Here is a 20,514-nt window from a genome sequence, read left to right on the forward strand (position 1 = left end):
TGTAGATTTTTTGATGATGGCCATTCTGGCAGGTGTGAGGTGATAAGACTCCTCACTGTAGTTCTGATTTGCATTTTCTAATAATTAGCAATGTTGAGCATTTTTCATATGCCTGTTGGCCATCTGTATGTATTCTTTGGAGAAATGTCTGTTTAGGTCTTCTGTCCATTTTTCGATTGGTTTGTTTGTTTTTCTGTTATTGAGCTGTATGAGCTGTTTGTATATTTTGGAAATTAAGCCCTTGTCAGTTGCTTCGTTTGCAAATATGGTGGCATGTGGGATCTTAGTTTCCCAACCAGGGCACGCTCCCTGCATTGGAAGCATGGATCCTTACCACTGGAATGCCAGGGAAATCCCTGAAAATGTTTTATATCTTGATCTGGAGATTATATATATATATATATATATATATATATATATATACACACACGCTCTGTGGCATATAGGATCTTACCAGGCCAGGACTCAAACCCGTGTCCCCTGCATTTGCAGGTGGATTCTTAACCACTGCACCACCAGAGAAGCTCCATTCTAACTTTTAAATCTCAAATATAACTCAATCAAATTCAATAGAGCAAAACAAATCTAGAATTTTAAATGATTAACTATACCGTAGTTCTGTGTAAAATTCATAGATGATCAAAAGTAGACAGATTTAAAATCCTCTCCCCAGTATTTTCAGTGTACTTACAAAATGTCTATCACATTGAATGAAACACCACAAAACCAACTGCATTACACCTTTCATTTGCCCTGTGTGTATAATTAAATTCAATAAAATATAAAACTACAATGAAATCCTTCTACAACATTAGCAGGTCACCCTCAAACAACTTGACCTACACATGACTTGTCTAGCCAAGACAACCTATCTTTCACAAATCAATCCTCCCCTCTTCTCTCCCCATAATACTCCATAAGCAGCAACAACTAGGGAGAAAAAAAATATCTAGTAATAAAGAATCAGAAGTCCCTGCTATACATTCAGGAAATTCAAATGAAAACCTGATTGTAATCTTAAATATAACACTATTTATATTCAGGGAAAAGAAAGAAACAAGATATGTACCTTTTCTATCAAGAGATATTTCAAATGGCAAAAAGTTTCAGGTGGAAGAGAATATTAGATTATGATTTAAATAGTAATTCCTCGCCCCACCCGGCCACCAGAGCCAAGCCCAAGGTCCCGCCATGGAGCCCCACTCGCTCGCTGACTCGGGCCTGGAGCCGCCGGCCGCACGCCTCTGAGCCCCTCGGCGTTCTTGGAATATGAAAACAAGCCTGGACGACCTAGCAGGCCACCCTCACCAAAGCAGAATGTGAGGAAGAATATTGACTTTGAGCCTCTCTCCACCACCACACTCATCCTGGAAGACAGACCAGCAAATCTCTCAGCAAAGCCAGCTGAAGAAGCTCAGTAACACAGGCAACAGTATGAAGAAACGGTGGTTCCAGCCAAAAAAATGAGAGTTGAAAGAAGCTCAGAGAAGGAAAAAGCAGCTAGAAGAAAGATGCAGATTAGAAGAAAGTATTGGAAACGCCGTCCTCACTTGGAATAATGAGATTTTGCCTAACCGGTGGCAGGGAATCCCTCCCAGTGTGAGAGGCAAAGTCTGGAGCTTAGCCATTGGCAATGAGTTAAACATCACCCCGGAGCTCTCTGACATCTGTCTTGCCCAAGCCAAGGAGCAGGGGTGGTCCTTTAGTACGGGAGGCTCTGGAGTGGAGAATGAAGATGCTGGTTTTTCAGCAGAAGACAGAGAAGCCAGTCTGGAGTTTATTAAACTAGACATTTCCAGAACATTCCCTAATCTCTGCATTTTCCAGCAAGGTGGCCCGTATCACAACATGTTTGCACAGCATTTTGGAAGCTTACACTTGTTACCAACCGGATGTGGGTTATGTTCAGGGAATGGCCTTCATAGCAGCCGTGTTGATCTTGAACTTACTGTAGATGCCTTCATTGCTTTTTCCAATCTTTTGAATAAACCCTGTCAAATGGCTTTTTTCCAAGTGGACCACGGCCTTATGTTGACTTATTCTGCTGCGTTTGAGGTATTTGTTGAAGAAAATTTGCCAAAATTATTTGCTCATGGGCTTCCCTGGTAGTGCAGTGGTTGGGAGTCTGCCTGCCGATGCAGGGGACACGGGGTCGTGCCCCGGTCTGGGAAGATCCCACATGCTGCGGAGCGGCTGGGCCCGTGAGCCATGGCTGCTAAGCCTGCGCGTCCGGAGGCTGTGCTCCGCGACGAGAGAGGCCACAACAGTGAGAGGCCCGCGTACCACAAAAAAAAAATTAAAAAAAAAACAACAAAATTATTTGCTCATTTCAAGAAAAACAACTTAACTCCAAACATCTACCTAATTGATTGGCGACAAAAGGCTTACTTCTAGAAGGTAAAGTCCGAACGTCATCTGAAACAAGGCTCAGTCCCTTAAATAAAGCCGATTTGTCTGCACTGTAGACAAATCTTGGGAGCAAGCCTTTGGGACTCTCGGCGTTTGTTGCTTCTGTCCCAAACCCTGAGACTGTTCTGACACTGCTGAATTCTCGCTGGGAACAAGGTTTTGGAGGTGAGAGCTCATAGCTGAGGCCACAAGTGCTGGTGTCACTGTGGAATAGTACACACATCAGGCCATGAAGTGGCTGCTGGCGGGGGTGCTGGGCTGGCCTGTCTACCTGTGCCAGGCAGGAGTGTTTGGGGCCTGCCTTAAAGGCCACCTTAATTTAACCAAAAAATAATTTCTCCACACAGGAACACTCAACTCTTGCATAGGCTGTCCCTCTGCACCCCTGTTGGTGCACCTGTGCTGTAATTTGACTGTGAACCCTGACCTCGCAGACTCCCAGGCCTGGGGCCCGTGACCCCTGGGGAGGGGGTGTTAGGAGAGGATCACATGGGACCAGAGTCTTCAGCTTCTACCTTATCTATTTTAGGCCCCCAAGTTAGATTCTTATGATTCCAGGCTAAAGGGAAGTTTGGAAAACACTGTCCTAGAATAGTGTCTTTTAAACTTTTTTCACCCTGACTTGAAAAAGGAAATACATTTTATGTTGTGACCCCCCTGCAAAAAAAATAGTAATTCCTCATTTCATTTTAAAGGATACAAACCATTACATGTTATATGGTGATGAGATTTAACTACTCACTATTAACCGAGTAAAATTTGACTCATCTAGATCCAGCACCTATAAAATATATTAAAAACTGACATGATGTGACATGATGTGCATATATTACTTTCCCTGGTCATTTAATTGAGCTCTTGTCCTCCTGTTCTACAGGCAAGGAATTTCGTCCAGTTCTCACAACACTACCTTACAAATTTAGGTTACTGCTCACAAAAGGACAATGGACATCATTGAAAATCTCAGAGTAAAAAGTTCTGAAAACACTTTCCTCCACAAAAGCAATGAGAACACTAGCAAAAACTGTCAAAATCAACTTTCTCAAAATGCTAGAAATTAACCAATGACTTGCAGCCATCTAGGGAATGATTATTCAAGGAAAAGAGCTGAATCTCAGTAAAAACAATGAGCTTTGTGGCATTTTAATTTCCCTGTGCTCATCTGCCCATCCCCAGGTACACAGGAATCTTGAAAAACAACAGCCACAACCAAGTCTGGCAGTCCAAGAAGTTGGAGTTCCCAGAGAAGGGTCATTATTGGACATGAAAGACTTCACATGTAAGGCTGTTATTATTGAACTTACTCAGAGCTCACCAGTACAAAAAGTGGTCTCCCCCCCCAAGACAATCTATCAAAACCAACCAGAGACAGTTGTTGAACATAACTCTTAAAACTCAACAATAAAAAAAGGAACCCATTAATAGACAGGCAAAAGATCTTAACAGATATCTCACCAAAGAAAATAAACAGATGGAATAAAAGCATATGAGAAGATGCTTAACATGATAATGCATTAGGGAATTGCAAATGAAAACAATTAGAAATCACTATATACCTATAAGAATGCCAAAAATCCAAAACATTAATAACACCAAATGCTGGTGTAGATGTGGAGCAACAGGAACTTTCATTCGTTGCTGGTAGAAATGCAAAATGGCACAGCAACTTTGGAAGATACTTCGGCAGTTTTTCTTTTTACAAAACTAAAATACTCGTACCATAAGACCCAGCAATTGTGCTCCTTGATATTTACCCAAAGGAACTGAAAACTCACATCCACACAAAGCTTGCACATGGATGCTCATAGCAGCTTGATTCACAATTGCCAAAACTTGGAAGCAAGCAAGATGCGCTTCAGCAGGTGGACAGATGAATTGTGGTACATCAATACAATGAAATTTTATTCAAGGCTTAAACGAAATGTCTTTTCATAGCATGACAGCTCATGTTGAAACCTTAAATGCATATTACTAAGTGAAAGAAACCAATGTGAAAAGGCTACATACTATATGATTTCAACCATATGATATTCTGCAGAGGTAAAACTATGAAGACAATAAAAAGATCAGAAGTTGCCAGAGGTTGGGGGATGGGGTGAGAAGGATGAATCAACAGAGCACAGAGGATTTTTAGGGCCGTGAAACTATTCTGTATGATACTAAAATGGTGAATATATGTCATTGTCCTTGTGTCAAAACCCATGAAATACAAAACGCCAAGAGTGAACACCAGGACTTCCCTGGCAGTACAATGGTTAAGACTTCACTTTCCAATGCAGGGGGTGTGGATTTGATCCCTGGTCAGGAAGCTAAGATCCCACATGCCTCCTGGCCAAAAAACCAAAACATAAAATAGAACAATATTGTAACAAATTCAATAAAGACTTTAAAAACGGTCCACATCAAAAATAACTTAAAAAAAAAAAGAGTGGACACAAACTGTAAACTATGGACTTTGAGTGATAATGATGAGTCAATGTAGGTTCATCAATCAAAGCAAATGTACGCTGGGTGCAGGATGTTGACAGTGAGGAGGCTGTGCATATGTGGAAACACAGGGTACATGGGAACTCTGTATGTTCCACTCAGTTAATAATACCAAACAATTAAGGAAGAAGTAGCATTAACTCCTCACAGACTTTTTTTTTTTTTTAAATAAAAAAGGACGAAACACTTTCCATCTCACTTTATGACACCAACAATACCAAAATCATACAAAGCCACTACAGGGGAAAAGAAAATTAGAGAACCACAATATTCTCCCAAAATTAGCCATAAACATTCTTAACAAAACATAGGAAATCTGACTTGGCAATATAAAAATAATTATAGTAATAATAACACATAATAATGGAGTTTATTCCAGCTATGCAAAGTAGGCTTCACAGTTAAAAATCAACGTAATTCTCCATATTAATGGAATAAAGAAGAAAATCATATGATAACCTCAACTGATACAGAAAACCACTCAACAGAATTCAACATCTCTTAGTGATGAAAACTCTCAGCAAAATAGGGAATGAAAGGGAATTTCCTCAACCTGATGAAGAACAACTATGAAACAGCTGTAGTTTTCATCATACTTAATGGAGACAGACTGAACATTTTATCGCCAAGACCAGGAATAAGGCAAAGATGTACCATCACTTCTATTAAACATCATATTGAAGGTCCAAGATGATGCAATAAAGGTAGATAGATAGATAGATAAAAGACATATATATTGGAAAGAAAGAAGTAAAACATCACAGATAAATTTTTTTTTTTCTTTTTTGCGGTACGCATGCCTCTCACTGTTGTGGGCCTCTCCCGTTGCGGAGCACAGGCTCTGCACATGCAGGCTCAGCGGCCATGGCTCACGGGCCTAGCTGCTCCACGGCATGTGGGATCTTCCCGGACCGGGGCACGACCCGTGTCCCCTGCATTGGCAGGCAGACTCTCAACCACTGCGCCACCAGGGAAACCTGAAAGCATTCTTAAATACTAGCAATTAGCAAAAAATTAAAGGAAAACAAAATTTGCAATATTATCAAGAAAAATGAACTACTCTGGGATGAATTTAACAAAATTTCTGCAAGACCTATACAAGAAAAACTACAAAACACTACTGAGAGAATTTAAAGATGATGCAAACAAATCAAAGATACCACACGACTGAAAAACTCATATTTCTTACTGAGATAATTACCAACTTATTGGTCTAACACAGATTCAGGGTACTCCCAAACAGGTTTTTGTAGAAATTGACAAGTTGATTCTAAAACTTACAAGGGAAAGGGCCAACAATCACCAAGATGTCTTAAAGAAACATAAAAAGCTAAAAGAGTGACACTGAAAGGATCTAGATGGTGGAGTAGAAGGACATGCTTTCACTCCCTCTTGTGAGAACACCACAATCACAACTAACTGCTGAACAATCATCGACAGGAAGACACTGGAACTCACGAAGAAAGATACCCCACATCCAAAGACAAGGAGAAGCCACGTAAGACGGTAGGAGGGGCGCAATCACAATAAAATCAAAACCCGTAACTGATGGCTGTATGACTCACAAACTGGAGAACACTCAGACCACAGAACTCCGCCCACTGGAGTGAAGGTCCTGAGCCTCACATCAAGCTGCCCAACCTGAGGGTCCGGCAACAGGAGGAGAAATTCCTAGAGTATCAGACTTTGAAGACTAGTGGGATTTGATTGCAGCACTTTGACAGGACTGGGGGAAACAGAGACTCCACTCTTGGGGGGCACACACAAAGTAGTGTGCGCATTGGGACGCAGGGGAAGGAGTGGTGACTCTATAGGAGACTGAACCACACCTACCTGCTGCTGTTGGAGGGTCTCCTGCAGAGTCAGGGGGTGGCTGTGGCTCACTGTGAGGACAAGGACACTGGCAGCAGAAGTTCTGGAAAGTACTCCTTGGCGTGAGCCCTCCCAGAGTCCACCATTAGCCCCACCAAAGAGCCTGGGTAGGCTCCAGTGTTGGCTCGCTTCAGGCCAAACAACCAACAGGGAGGAAACCCAGCCCCACCCATCAGCAGACAAGTGGATAAAGTTTTACTGAGCTCTGCCCACCAGAGCAACACCCAGCTCTACCCACCACCAGTCCCTCCCACCAGGAAACTTGCACAAGCCTCCTAGAAAGCCTCATCCACCAGACGGCAGACAACAGAAGCAAGAAGAACTACAATCCTGCAGCCTGTGGAACAAAAACCACATTCACAGAAAGACAAGATGAAAAGGCAGAGGGCTATGTACCAGATGAAGGAACAAGATAAAATGCCAGAAAAACAACTAAATGAAGTGGAGATAGGCAACCTTCCAGAAAAAGAATTCATAATAATGATAGTGAAGATGATCCAGGACCTTGGAAAAAGAATGGAGGCAAAGATCGAGAAGATGCAAGAAGTGTTTAACAAAGATCTACAAGAATTAAAGAACAAACAAACAGAGATGAACAATACAATAATGAAATGAAAAATACACTAGAAGGAATCAATAGCAGAATAACTGAGGCAGAGAACAGATAAGAGACCTGGAAGACAGGTTGGTGGAATTCACTGCTGCGGAACAGAATAAATAAAAAAGAATGAAAAGAAATGAAGACAGCCTAAGAAACCTCTGGGACAACATTAAAGCCAACAACATTCGCATTATAGGGGTCACAGAAGGAGAAGAGAGAGAAAGGACCCAAGAAAATATTTGAAGAGATTATAGTCGAAAACTTCCCTAACATGGGAAAGGAAATAGACACCCAAGTCCAGGAAGTGCAGAGTCCCATACAGGATAAACACAAGGAGAAACACAACGAGACACATACAAATCAAATTGACAAAAATTAAAGACAAAGAAAAATTATTGAAAGCAGCAAGGGAAAATCGACAAATAACATAGAAGGGAACTCCCATAAGGTTAACAGCTGATTTCTCAGCAGAAAGTCTACAAGCCAGAAGAGAGTGGCATGATATACTTAAAGTGATGAAAGAGAAGAACCTACAACCAAGATTACTCTACCTGGCAAGGATCTCATTCAGAGTCAATGGAGAAATCAAAAGCTTTACAGACAAGCAAAAGCTAAGAGAATTCAGCACCACCAAACCAACTCTACAACAAATGTTAAAGGAACTTCTCTAAGTGGCAAACACAAGAGAATAAAAGGACTTACGAAAACAAACCCAAAACAATAAAGAAAATGGTAATAGGAACATACATATCGGTAATTACCTTAAAAGTGAATGGATTCAATGCTCCAACCAAAAGACACAGGCTCAGTGAATGCAAAGAAAAACAAGACCCGGGCTTCCCTGGTGGCGCAGGGGTTGAGAGTCCGCCTGCCGATGCAGGGGACACAGGTTCATGCCACAGTCTGGGAAGATCCCACATGCCGCAGAGCGGCTGGGCCCATGAGCCATGGCCGCTGAGCCTGCGCGTCTGGAGCCTGTGCTCCGCAACGGGAGAGGCCACAACAGTGAGAGGCCCGCGTACCGCAAAAACAAAAAAAAAACAAGACCCATATATATGCTGTCTACAAGAGACCCACTTCAGACCTAGGGACACATACAGACTGAAAGTGAGGGGATGAAAAAAATATTCCATGCAAATGGAAATCGAAAGAAAGCTTGAGTAGCAATACTCATATCAAATAAAATAGACTTTAAAATAAAGAATGTTATAAGAGACAAGAAAGGACACTAAATAATGATCAGGGATCAATCCAAGAAGAAGATATAACAATTATAAATATATATGCACCCAACATAGGAGCACCTCAATACATAAGGCAACTGCTAACAGCTATAAAAGAGGAAATCGACAGTAACACAATAATAGTGGGAGATTTTAACACCTCACTTACACCAATGGACAGATCATCCAAACAGAAAATTAATAAGGAAACATAGGCTTTCATGACACAATAGACCAGATAAGATGTAATTGATATTTATAGGACATTCCATCCAAAAACAGCAGACTACACTTTTTTCTCAAGTGTGCACAGAATATTCTCCAGGACAGATCACATCTTGGGTCACAAATCAAGCCTCAGTAAATTTAAGAAAATTGAAATCATATCAAGCATCTTTTCTGACCACAATGCTATGAGACTAGAAATCAATTACAGGGAAAAAAACGTAAAAAACACAAACACATGGAGCCTAAACAATACGTTACTAAATAACCAAGAGATCACTGAAGAAATCAAAGAGGAAATCAAAAAATACCTAGAGACAAATGACAATGAAAACACGACGATCCAAAATCTATGGGATGCAGCAAAAGCAGTGCTAAGAGGGAAGTTTATAGCTATACAAGCCCACCTCAAGAAACAAGAAAAATCTCAAATAAACAATCTAACCTTACACCGAAAGCACCTAGAGAAAGAAGAACAAACAAAACCCAAAGTAAGCAGAAGGAAAGAAATCATAAAGATTAGAGCAGAAATAAAAGAAATAGAAATAAAGAAAACAATAGCAAAGATCAATAAAACTAAAAGATGGTTCTTTGAGAAGATAAACAAAATTCATAAACCATTAGCCAGACTCATCAAGAAAAAGAGGGAGGGCTTCCCTGGTGGCGCAGTGGTTGAGAGTCCACCTGCCGATGCAGGGGACATGGGTTCGTGCCCCGGTCCAGGAAGATCCCACATGCCGCAGAGCGGCTGCACCCATGAGCCATGGCCGCTGAGCCTGCGCGTCCGGAGCCTGTGCTCCGCAACGCGAGAGGCCACAACAGTGAGAGGCCCATGTACGGCAAAAAAAAAAAAAGAAAAGGAAAAAAAAGAAAAAGAGGGAGAGGACTCAAATCAATAAAATTAGAAATGGAAGAGAAGAAGTTACAACAGACACCGCAGAAACACAAAGCACCCTAAGAGATTACTACAAGCAACTCTATGACAATAAAATGGACAACCTGGAAGAAATGGACAAATCCTTAGAAAGGTATAACCTCCCAAGACTGAACAGGAAGAAACAGACTAATGACAAATAATGAAATTGAAACTGTGATTAAAAATCTTCCAACAAACAAAAGTCCAGGACCAGATGGCTTCACAGGTGAATTCTATCAAACATTTACAGAAGAGCTAACACCCGTCCTTCTCAAACTCTTCCAAAAAATTTTAGAGGAAGGAACACTCCCAAACTCATTCTATGAGGCCACCATCACCCTGATACCAAAACCAGACAAAGACACTACAGAAAAAGAAAATTACAGACCAATATCACTGATGAATATAGACGCAAAAATCCTCAACAAAATACTAGCAAACAGAATCCAACAACACACTAAAAAGATCATACACCATGATCAAGTGGGATTTATCCCAGGGATGCAGGGATTCTTCAACATACGCAAATCAATCAATGTGATACACCGTATTAACAAACTGAAGAATTAAAAACCATATGATCATCTCAATAGATGCAGAAAAAACTTTTGACAAAATTCAACCCCCATTTATTATAAAAACTCTCCAGAAAGTGGGCATAGAGGGAACCTACCTCAACATAGCGCGTCCGGAGCATGTGCTCCACAATGGGAGAGGCCACAGTAGTGAGAGGCCCGCGTACCGCAAAAAAAAAAAAATGCACAGAAATCTCTTGCATTCCTATACATTAATGATGAAAAATCTGAAAGAGAAATTAAGAAAACACTGCCATTTACCATTGCAACAAAAAGAATAAAATACCTAGGAATAAACCTACCTATGGAGACAAAAGACCTGTATGCAGAAAACTATAAGACTCTGTTGAAAGAAATTAAAGATGATACCAACAGATGGAGAGATATACCATGTTCTTGGATTGGAAGACTCAATATTGTGAAAATGACTATACTACCCAAAGCAATCTACAGATTAAATGCAATCCCTATCAAATTACCAATGGCATTATTTACATAATTAGAACAAAAAATCTTAAAATTTGTATGGAGACACAAAAGACCCCAAATAGCCAAAGCAGTCTTGAGGGAAAAAAACGAAGCTGGAGGAATCAGACTGCCTGACTTCAGGCTCTACTACAAAGATACAGTAATCAAGACAATACGGTACCGACACAAAAACAGAAACATAGATCAATAGAAAAGGATAGAAAGCCCAGAGATAGACCCATGCACCTGTGGTCAACTAATCTATGACAAAGGAGGCAAGGATATACAATGGAGAAAAGACAGTCTCTTCAATAAGTGGTGCTGGGAAAAGAGGACAGCTATATGTAAAAGACTGAAATTAGAACACCCCCAACACCATACACAAAACTAAACTCAAAATGTATTAGAGACCTAAATGTTAGACTGGACACTATAAAACTCTAAGAGAAGACCATAGGAAAACCACTCTTTGACATAAATCACAGCAAGATCTTTTTTGATCCACCTCCTAGAGTAATGGAAATAAAACCAAGAATAAACGGGACCTAATGAAACTTAAAAGCTTTTGCAAAGCAAAGGAAACTACAGACAAGACGAAAAGACAACCCTCAGAATGGGAGAAAATATTTGCAAATGAATCAACGGACAAAGGATTAATCTCCAAAATATATAAACAGCTCATGCAGCTCAATATTAAAAAAACAAACAACCCAATCAAAAAATGGGCAGAAGACCTAAATAGACATTTCTCCGAACAGGACATACAGATGGCCAAGAAGTACATGAAAAGCTGCTCAACATCACTAATTATTAGAGAAATGCAAATCAAAACTACAATGAGGTCTCACTTCACACCAGTTAGAATGGACATCATCAGGAAATCTACAAACAACAAATGCTGGAGAGGGTGTGGAGAAAAGGGAACCCTCTTGCACTGTTGGTGGGAATGTCAATTGATACAGCCACTGTGGAGAACAGTATGGAGACTCCTTAAAAAACTAAAAATAGAATTACCGTATGACCCAGCAATCCTACTACTGGGCATATACCCAGAGAAAACCATAATTCAAAAAGACACATGCACCCTAGTGTTCATTGCAGCACTATTTACAATAGCCAAGTCATGGAAGCAACCTAAATGCCCATCAACAGACAAATAGATAAAGAAGATGTGGTGCATATATACAATGGAATATTACTCAGCCATAAAAAGGAATGAAATTGGGTCATTTGTATAGATGTGGATGAATCTAGAGACTGTCATACAGAGTGAAGTAAGTCAGAAAGAGAAAAACAAATATCATATATTAACGCATATATGTGGAACCTAAAAAAATGGTACAGATGAACCGGTTTGCAGGGCAAAAATTGAGACACAGATGTAGAGGACAAACGTATAAACACCAAGGGGGGAAAGCAGTGGCGGGTGGGAGTGGTGGTGTGATGAACTGGGAGACAGGGATTGACATGTATACACTGATGTGTATAAAATGGATGACTAATAAATAAAAGAGGGACACTACTAGATATTAAGTATTACAGACTTAGAGAATTATTATACCTAATTTCAAAACAGTATATGGCAGCAGCATAAGGGATAGCCATATAAATCAGCAGAATAGTGAGTCCAGGAATAGAATAATGCACATTAGGTTGATTGATTCTCAAGAAAGGTGCCGAGGTATTTCAGAACTTCCTTCAGCATTCCTTATAGTGAAGATCTGCAGGCAGAAAATTCTCTAAGTTTTTACTTACCTAAAACATGCTTTATTTGGGGACTTCGCTGGTGGTCCAGTGGTTAAGACTCTGCGCTTACCCTGCAGGGGGCACGGGTTCAATCCCTGGTCAGGGAACTAAGATCCCACATGCTATGTGGCACAGCCAAAAAAATAAATAAAGCATGCTTTATTTGACCTTCATTCTCAAAAGATATTTTTGCTGAAGAGAGAATGAAGGTTTACAAGGGTTTGGTTTGGTTTTTTTTTTTCCTTCTCAATACTTTAAAGACATCATTCCTTTGGTTTCTGGCCTCTGCTGTTTATGAGAAAAATGAATGCCAATTCATACTGTTCTGTTCTATAAGTAATGTGTCATTTTACCCTAGATGCTTTAAATATTTTCTCTTAATCTTGGTTTTCAAACAGTTTGACTACAATCTCAAGCCTTGCTGTCATTTTGTTTGTATTTGCCCTGCTTTTTGTTGCACTCTGTAAATTTATGTCTTTCACCTCATTTAGTAAATTTTCATTGTCTCTTCATATTCTTATTATTGTTTTGCCCCTCTTTTGGCCTCTTATTCTGGCACTCAAATTAGGTGTGTATTAGATATCTTGATATTGTTCCATGTGTCACTGAGGCTCTGTTCACTTTTTTTTTAATTGGAGTATAGTTGATTTACAATGTCATGTTAGTTTCAGGTATACAGCACAGTGATTCAGATTAATATACATACATATATATGTGTATACATTTCTTTTTCAGATTCTTTTCCCTTATACAAAATACTGAGTATAGTTCCCATCTGTTCACTTTTGATTAGTCTTTTTTCTGTTGTCTTCACATTGGATCTATTGGTCTGTCTCCAAGTTCACTAACTCTCCTGTTACGTGAATCTGCTGTTAAGCACATCTACTGATTTGGGGGGTGGGGGGTGCTGTTTTTTTCAACTCTAGAATTCCCCACCACTTTTTTTTTTTTAATAAATGTATTTATTTATCTATCTTTGCCTGAGTTGGGTCTTTGTTGCTGAGCGCAGGCTTTCTCTAGTTGCCCTGAGCGGGGGCTACCCTTCGTTGTGGTGCGCAGGCTTCTCATTGTGGTGGCTTCTCTTGTTGTGAAGCACGGGTTCTAGGTGCACAGGCTTCAGTAGTTGTGGTGCACAGACTTAACTGCTCCACAGCATGTGGGATCTTCCTAGACCAGGGTTCAAACCTGTGTCCCCTACATTGGCAGGCAGGTTCTTAACCACTGCGCCACCAGGGAAGTCCCACACCACTTCTTAAAAATAGTTTCTACTTCTCTGGTGAGATTTCCTATTTCTTAATTTATCACAACAAATTTCCCTTTATATTATTGAGCATACTTCTGATGTCTGCTTCTGATGTCTGATGTCTGAGCCTGCGTGTCCAGAGCCTGTGCTCTGCAACGGGAGAGTCCACAACAGTGAGAGGCCCGCGTACCGCAAAAAAAAAAAAGATTAACACAAAATAGATCAGAGATCTAAATACAAAAGCTGAAACTATAAATCCCAGAAAGAAAATCTTTGTGACCTTGAGGTAGACAAAGATTTCTTATGACACAAAATGCATCAATCATGAAATTATAAACTGGACTTCATCAAAATTAAAAACTTTTCCTCTAGAACAGACATCATTAAACAATGAAAATGCAAGTCTCAGACTAGAAGATATTCTGAACATGTGTAATTGACCAAGTACTTTTATACAGAATATATAAGGAACTTTTTTTTTTTTTTTTTGGCGGTACGTGGGCCTCTCACTGCTGTGGCCTCTCCCGTTGTGGAGCACAGGCTCCGGACGCGCAGGCCCAGCAGCCATGGCCCACGGGCCCAGCCACTCCGCGGCATGTGGGATCCTCCCAGACCGGGGCACGAACCCGCGTCCCCTGCATCGGCAGGCGGACTCTCAACCACTGCGCCACCAGGGAAGCCCCTAAGGAACTTTTATATCTCAATAAAAAGAAGACAAGCCAGTTCTTAAATTGGCAAAAGATTTGGAAAGACACATCCTGAACACTACCTGAATACCCAATGAACACATAAAAAAATGGTCAATGTCATTAGACACCAGTAAAGTACAAATTAAAACCTCAAAGAGATGTAAATATCCACTAGAACAGTTAAAATTCAAATAATTAATAGTTCCAAGTGTTGACAAGGATATGGAGAATTGCAACTCTCATACATTCCCGAAGGGAACATAAAATCATATAAATACTTTGGAAAACAGTTTGACAGTTTCTTATAAAATTGAACAATTACTGTGTGATCCAGCAATTCCACTTCCTAGATACTTAACCCAAAGATTGCATACAAATGTTCACAGCAGCTTTATTTATAATGGCTTCAAACTGGAAACAATCCAAATGTCAATCAACGTATGAATGGATAAATTATAATATATAAATATAGATACAGAAACACCAGGGAATTCCTTGGTGGTCCAGTGGTTAGGACTCTGCGCTTCCACTGCAGGGGGCACAGGTTCCATCCCTGGGTGGGGAACTAATATCCCGCAACACATGCGGCGCAGCAAAAAAAAAAAAAAAAAAAGAATTTCATTCCATAGAAATACCATAACACTGATGCACACTAAAATAGGAGTTAATGTCAAAAACATAATACTAAGAAACCAGATACAAAACAGTACATACTGTATAATTTCATTTATATGACATTAGAGAAAGTCAAAACAAATCTATAAAGTCAAAAAGCACAATAGTGGTTGCCTAGGGTTGGAGGGGAAGGGATAGAAAATGACTGAAAATGGAACAAGAGAACTTACTGGGGTAAAGGGAGAGAATGGGGAAGAAGCTATATCTGAGAAGAACTGATCAAGAATTTTACAAAACTGGTAAAAATATATCAAGCCATGATTCAACCCTACAAAAGGATAAACAGTATGCATTATAAAAAATATATAAGCCTAGGCACATCATAATAAAACTACTGAAAATCTAAAAGAGAAAGGCTTAAACGGAGTCCAAGAGGTAAGTTCCTTTTAAAGGTGTAGAAGTAAGTCTGATAGCTAACTTGTAAGGAAAAACAGTAGAGACCAGAAGACAATTGGTTTTCCCATCCCTTTGAGGGTGTAATTCCAACTATCGATCCATAACTGACAAAACTACCCTTCATCAATGGAGGTGAAATGAAGACTTTTTGCAGATATATGAAAAATTATGAGACTCTGTCCTCAACAAATCCATATTCAAATAAATACTGAAGGGCATTCTTCAGGCAGAAGGAAAATGATCCCACCAATGGAAGGTAGGAGAGGAAGGAATGAAAAGTCACAAAAAAAAGGTGAATCTACAATAACGGTAACGTCATAGGGGATTTTAAACATCTAGAAAATTAAAATATAAAATAATAGCAAAATATGAAAACATGAGTGTAAATGTAAGGCAATGATAGATTTGATAAATCAAGAATATAGAACAGAGGGGGGAAATGAAATTATTTTAAAAATCAATCCAACAAAAAGCAAAAAAGAAAAAAAATGAGACAAATAATAAGATGGTAAATATCAAATCAACATATTTTTAATTGTTAATGTTAGTAATTATATTAAAAAAAGAAGGGCCAGGGACTTCCCTGGTGGTCCAGTGGGTAAGACTCGGCATTCCCAATGCAGGGGGCCCAGGTTCTATCCCTGGTCGGGGAACAAGATCCCACATGCATGCCACAACTAAGAGTCTGCATGCCACAACTAAAAGATCCCGCATGCCGCAACTAAGACCTGGCACACCCAAAATAAATAAATAAATAAATAAATTTTTTTTAAAAAAAAGAAGGGCCAATTGCAGGGATCTGATTTCTAACCACTTGACTCTTCAGGACCCCAAGACCTCATCTCTTGAGGCTGTATGCCTCTAAAACTCAAGCCTCGGGACTTGCCTGGTGGCACAGTGGTTAAGAATCCGCCTGCCAATGCAGGGGACACGGGTTCGATCCCTGGTCCAGAAAGATCCCACATGCCGTGAAGCAACTAAGCCCATTCGGCCCAACTACTGAGCCTGCACTCTAGAGCCCACGAGCCACGACTACTGAAGCCTGCGCCCCTAGAGCCTGTGCTCCGCAACAAGAGAAGCCACCGCTTGCCACAGCTAGAGAAAGCCCGTGCACAGCAACGAAGACCCAATGCAGCCAAAAATAAATTAATTAAAAAAAAACAAAACTCAAGCCTCTTTATTACTGAGACCTGTATCTCCTTACTCTCAGTATAGCAATTTGATCAGCCTGCAGGCTTACTGCTCTTTTCTTCCAGCACTTTGTTTCTGGACCCTGGGGACTTTACTTTTTTATATATATGTTTGTAGGAGAGGGTATTTTACGTTATCTTTTCCTCCATTATGCAAAAACAAAAAATCTTACCTGCCCAGTGTTCTTCTTTTAATTTATGTCTCACCAAGCAAGCACAGTAGTCATTTGCATTTTAAAGTATTTTATTGCTAATTGCTGTAGGGAACTAGGCAGTGACTAGCAAAAGTAATGAAGATGAAGAATGTATTAGGACAGCAATGACAAATTACCATACAAACTGAGAGGTTTAAAACAACAGAAATTTATCCTCTCTCAGTTCTGGAGATTAGAAGTCTGAAATCAAGGTAGCAGCAGGGCCATGCTCCCTCTGAGGACTTGAGAGAAGGCTCCCTCTTTCCCTCTTCTTAGTTTCTAGTGGTTGCCGAAAATCCTTTGTGTTCTTTGGTTTGCAGCTACATAATTCCAATCTGTTTCCATCATCACATGGCCAGAATCTTCCCTCAGTGTGTGTGTGCTCTCTGTGTCTCTATTCAAATCTCCTTCTTCTTTCTCTTATAAAGATACCAGACACCGGATCAGGACCCACCCTAATCCAGTATGACCTCATCTTAACTTGGATAAAATCTTCAAAAACCTTATTTCCAAATAAAATCATATTCACAAATAACAAGGGTCAAAGACTTAAACATGTTTTGGGGCGGGGGGGACACAATTCAACCCACACCAGAGACTGTCTCTAAATTTAAGAAGCTGTACAGAGTTCTAATAATTTCTATCCATATTCTGCAGGTCTGGGTTTCTGGAAGTCCCTTGGGCCTCCTGTTTGCTTCATTTCTCTGTGAGTAGTGCTTTTTAAATGACCCTAGCACTCTGAATTTACAACTCCTATAAAGCTCTCTCTACAAAAATGTATCTTTCCAGGTAACAGGCTTGATGGTGTAGTTAGAATAAATTCCTATCCTCCTTGAGGGCAGGGATCAAACCTTTATAATTCCCTAAAACCAGAATAGGGACTGATACCAATAAACTAGAAACCATTCAAGTTACCCTCGTTTCAGCTGTGTTATCTGTTTTTCATGGGACCTCCTGATTAGGTGATTACCTTTTAACTGAGCTCCTCTGCCATGTAAGAAAGATCTCCTTATGGCTTTTCCTCACACCCCACATCCTTGTTTTCCTCCGAGACTACTTGATTGACTTCTGAGAGCAGAACCACTTTACAAAATACGCATTAGTGAAATTGCGTTCCGGTCATCATGCTTTACATTTTTGCTTGGTGTAGTATTTCCAAAGGAAACCACAACTTCTTTAAAAGAAGTTATATGATTACAACTTCGTGAATGCAAATCAGTCTTCCCCCAATATCCTTTTCTCAATTGGTCGTTATCTATCCTCAGTGGTACATTAGCTATTGTGCTTTTTTTTTTTTTATTAGAGTCGTCAGGGCTTATTTTATTTCATTTTATTTTTTTGGCCGCGCATGCCACATCTTCGTTCCCTGACCAGGGATTGAACCCGCGTCCCCTGCACTGGAAGCAGGGAGTCTTAACCGCTGGACTGCCAGGGAAGTCCCTGTGCTCTTTTGTAAGGAGAAAAATTTTACCTTATTTATTCCTTCCAGGTTCTACCTCCATTTTGTTGTGTCCTTTGTATTTTCTTATAAAAATTATTTGAGGGGGCTTCCCTGGTGGTGCAGTGGTAGGGGGTCCGCCTGCCAATGCAGGGGGCGTGGGTTCGTGCCCCGGTCCGGGGGGATCCCGCGTGCCGCGGGGCGGCTGGGCCCGTGGGCCGTGGCCGCTGGGCCTGCGCGTCCAGAGCCTGTGCTCCGAGGCGGGAGAGGCCACAGCGGTGAGAGGCCCGCGTACAGCAAAAAAAAATAAAATAAAATAAAAATTATTTGAAATATTCTAAAAGCAAAAATCAAGTAAAACTAACTCCTATATACCTATCATACAGCTTAAGAAATAACACATTGCCAAATACAGCTTAAACACACTATAAATTCTTCCTTAATGACATTCTTCCTCTCTTGCCCTCCTCCACTACAAGTAAATGCCACTAGTTATCTCCACAACTAATTACTACCTGGAAACTGATGTTTATGATCCCCATGTTCAATTTTATACTTTTAATAAATTATATTGTGTTCTACAACATATTTTTAAACTTTAATTTGGTATTATACCTGTTAGAGATTACTCTGCAATCTTTTTTTTGCTCAAACTATGACTGTGAGGTTCATCATACTGATACATATTTCACTTCATTATTTTAATACCTTCTTCACTTTTTCATTCTGAGAGTATGCAACCATTCCTATATTCATTCGTCTACTGATGGACATTAAGTTAGTTTCCATGTATTTGCAATTATAAACAATGCTATTTGAATAACCCATAAATGGATCACAACTAGTAGTTTTTTCCCTTTCTTTGAACAGCCTTATTGAGATACAATTCACATACCAGAAAATTTGCCTTTTAAACTGCACAGTTCAGTAGTTTTAGAATATTCACAACCTATGCAGCCATCACAAGTATCTAATTCCAAATATTTTCATCATGCCCCCAAAACCCCATGTCTACTCCAAAAAAAAAAAAACCCCATACCCACTCCCAATTCTCCCCTGTCCCAGTGCCTGGCAACCACTAATTTACATTCTGTCTCTATGGATTGCCTATTCTGGATATTTTATGTAACCAGACTCATACAGTATGTGGCCTTTTGTGACTGGCTTCTTTCGCTAAGCATACGTCTATAAGGTCCATCCATGTTGTAGCATGTACATTAATCTGATTGTAGTGATGATTTAATGGGTGTATCCATATGCCAAAACATATCAAACTATGAATTAATTATATGTAATTTGCTGTAGTTAATTATAACACAATAAAGCTGTCCAAAAAATAGGCAAAAGATTTTAATAATGCTCCACCAAAGGAGATATACATATAGAAAATAAATACATGAAAGATGCTCTACATCATTGGTCCTCAGAGAAATGCAATTAAAACTACAATGAGGGAATTCCCTTGTGGTCCAGTGGTTAAGAATTCGCCTTCCAATGTAGGGGATGTGGGTTCGATCCCTGGTTGGGGAACTAAGATCCCACATGCCGGGGGGGGGGGGGGCGGGCAACTAAGCCTGCGTGCCACAACTAGAGAAGCCCTTGTGCCACAACAGAGACCCAGCAGAGCCAAAATTTTTTTTAAAAAATTTTTTTAAACTACAGTGAAACATCAATATACACTGATAGAATGGAAGAGTTAAATTTAAACTACTAACATCATCAAGAGCTGATGTGAATGTAGAATAACTAGAACTGTCATGTGCTGCGGATAGGAAAACAAATGGAATAGCCACTTTGGAAAAAAGTTTGGCAGTATTTTAGAATGTTAAACATACACTTATCATATGACCTAGTAGTTTCATTCCTACGTAGTCACCCAGCAAAAATAAAGATCTACGACCTGTAGGCAAATGGTTAGAGCAGCTATATTGCTAATAGCCAAAGCCTGGAAACAACCCAAATGTCCATTAACTGGCTAATGGATAAACAGATTATAGTACATATGTATAATGGAGTACTACTCACACATAAGAAGGAATAAACTACTGATACATGCAACAACGTGGATGAATCTTAAATTCATTATGCTAAGTTAAAGAAGCCAGACATAAAAGGCATACAGAATTCCATTAACGTGATGCTCTCAAAATGCAAACCTATAGTGGCA

General features: G+C 39.9%; 1 pseudogene; it reads left to right on the forward strand.

The window, feature by feature from the left end:
* Positions 1-1,434: 1,434 nt before the first annotated feature.
* On the forward strand, positions 1,435-2,394 carry LOC115857034 (TBC1 domain family member 14 pseudogene; annotated as a pseudogene).
* Positions 2,395-20,514: the final 18,120 nt, after the last annotated feature.

Source organism: Globicephala melas, chromosome 19, assembly GCF_963455315.2.
Source record: "Globicephala melas chromosome 19, mGloMel1.2, whole genome shotgun sequence".
Taxonomy (NCBI): Eukaryota; Metazoa; Chordata; class Mammalia; order Artiodactyla; family Delphinidae; genus Globicephala; species Globicephala melas.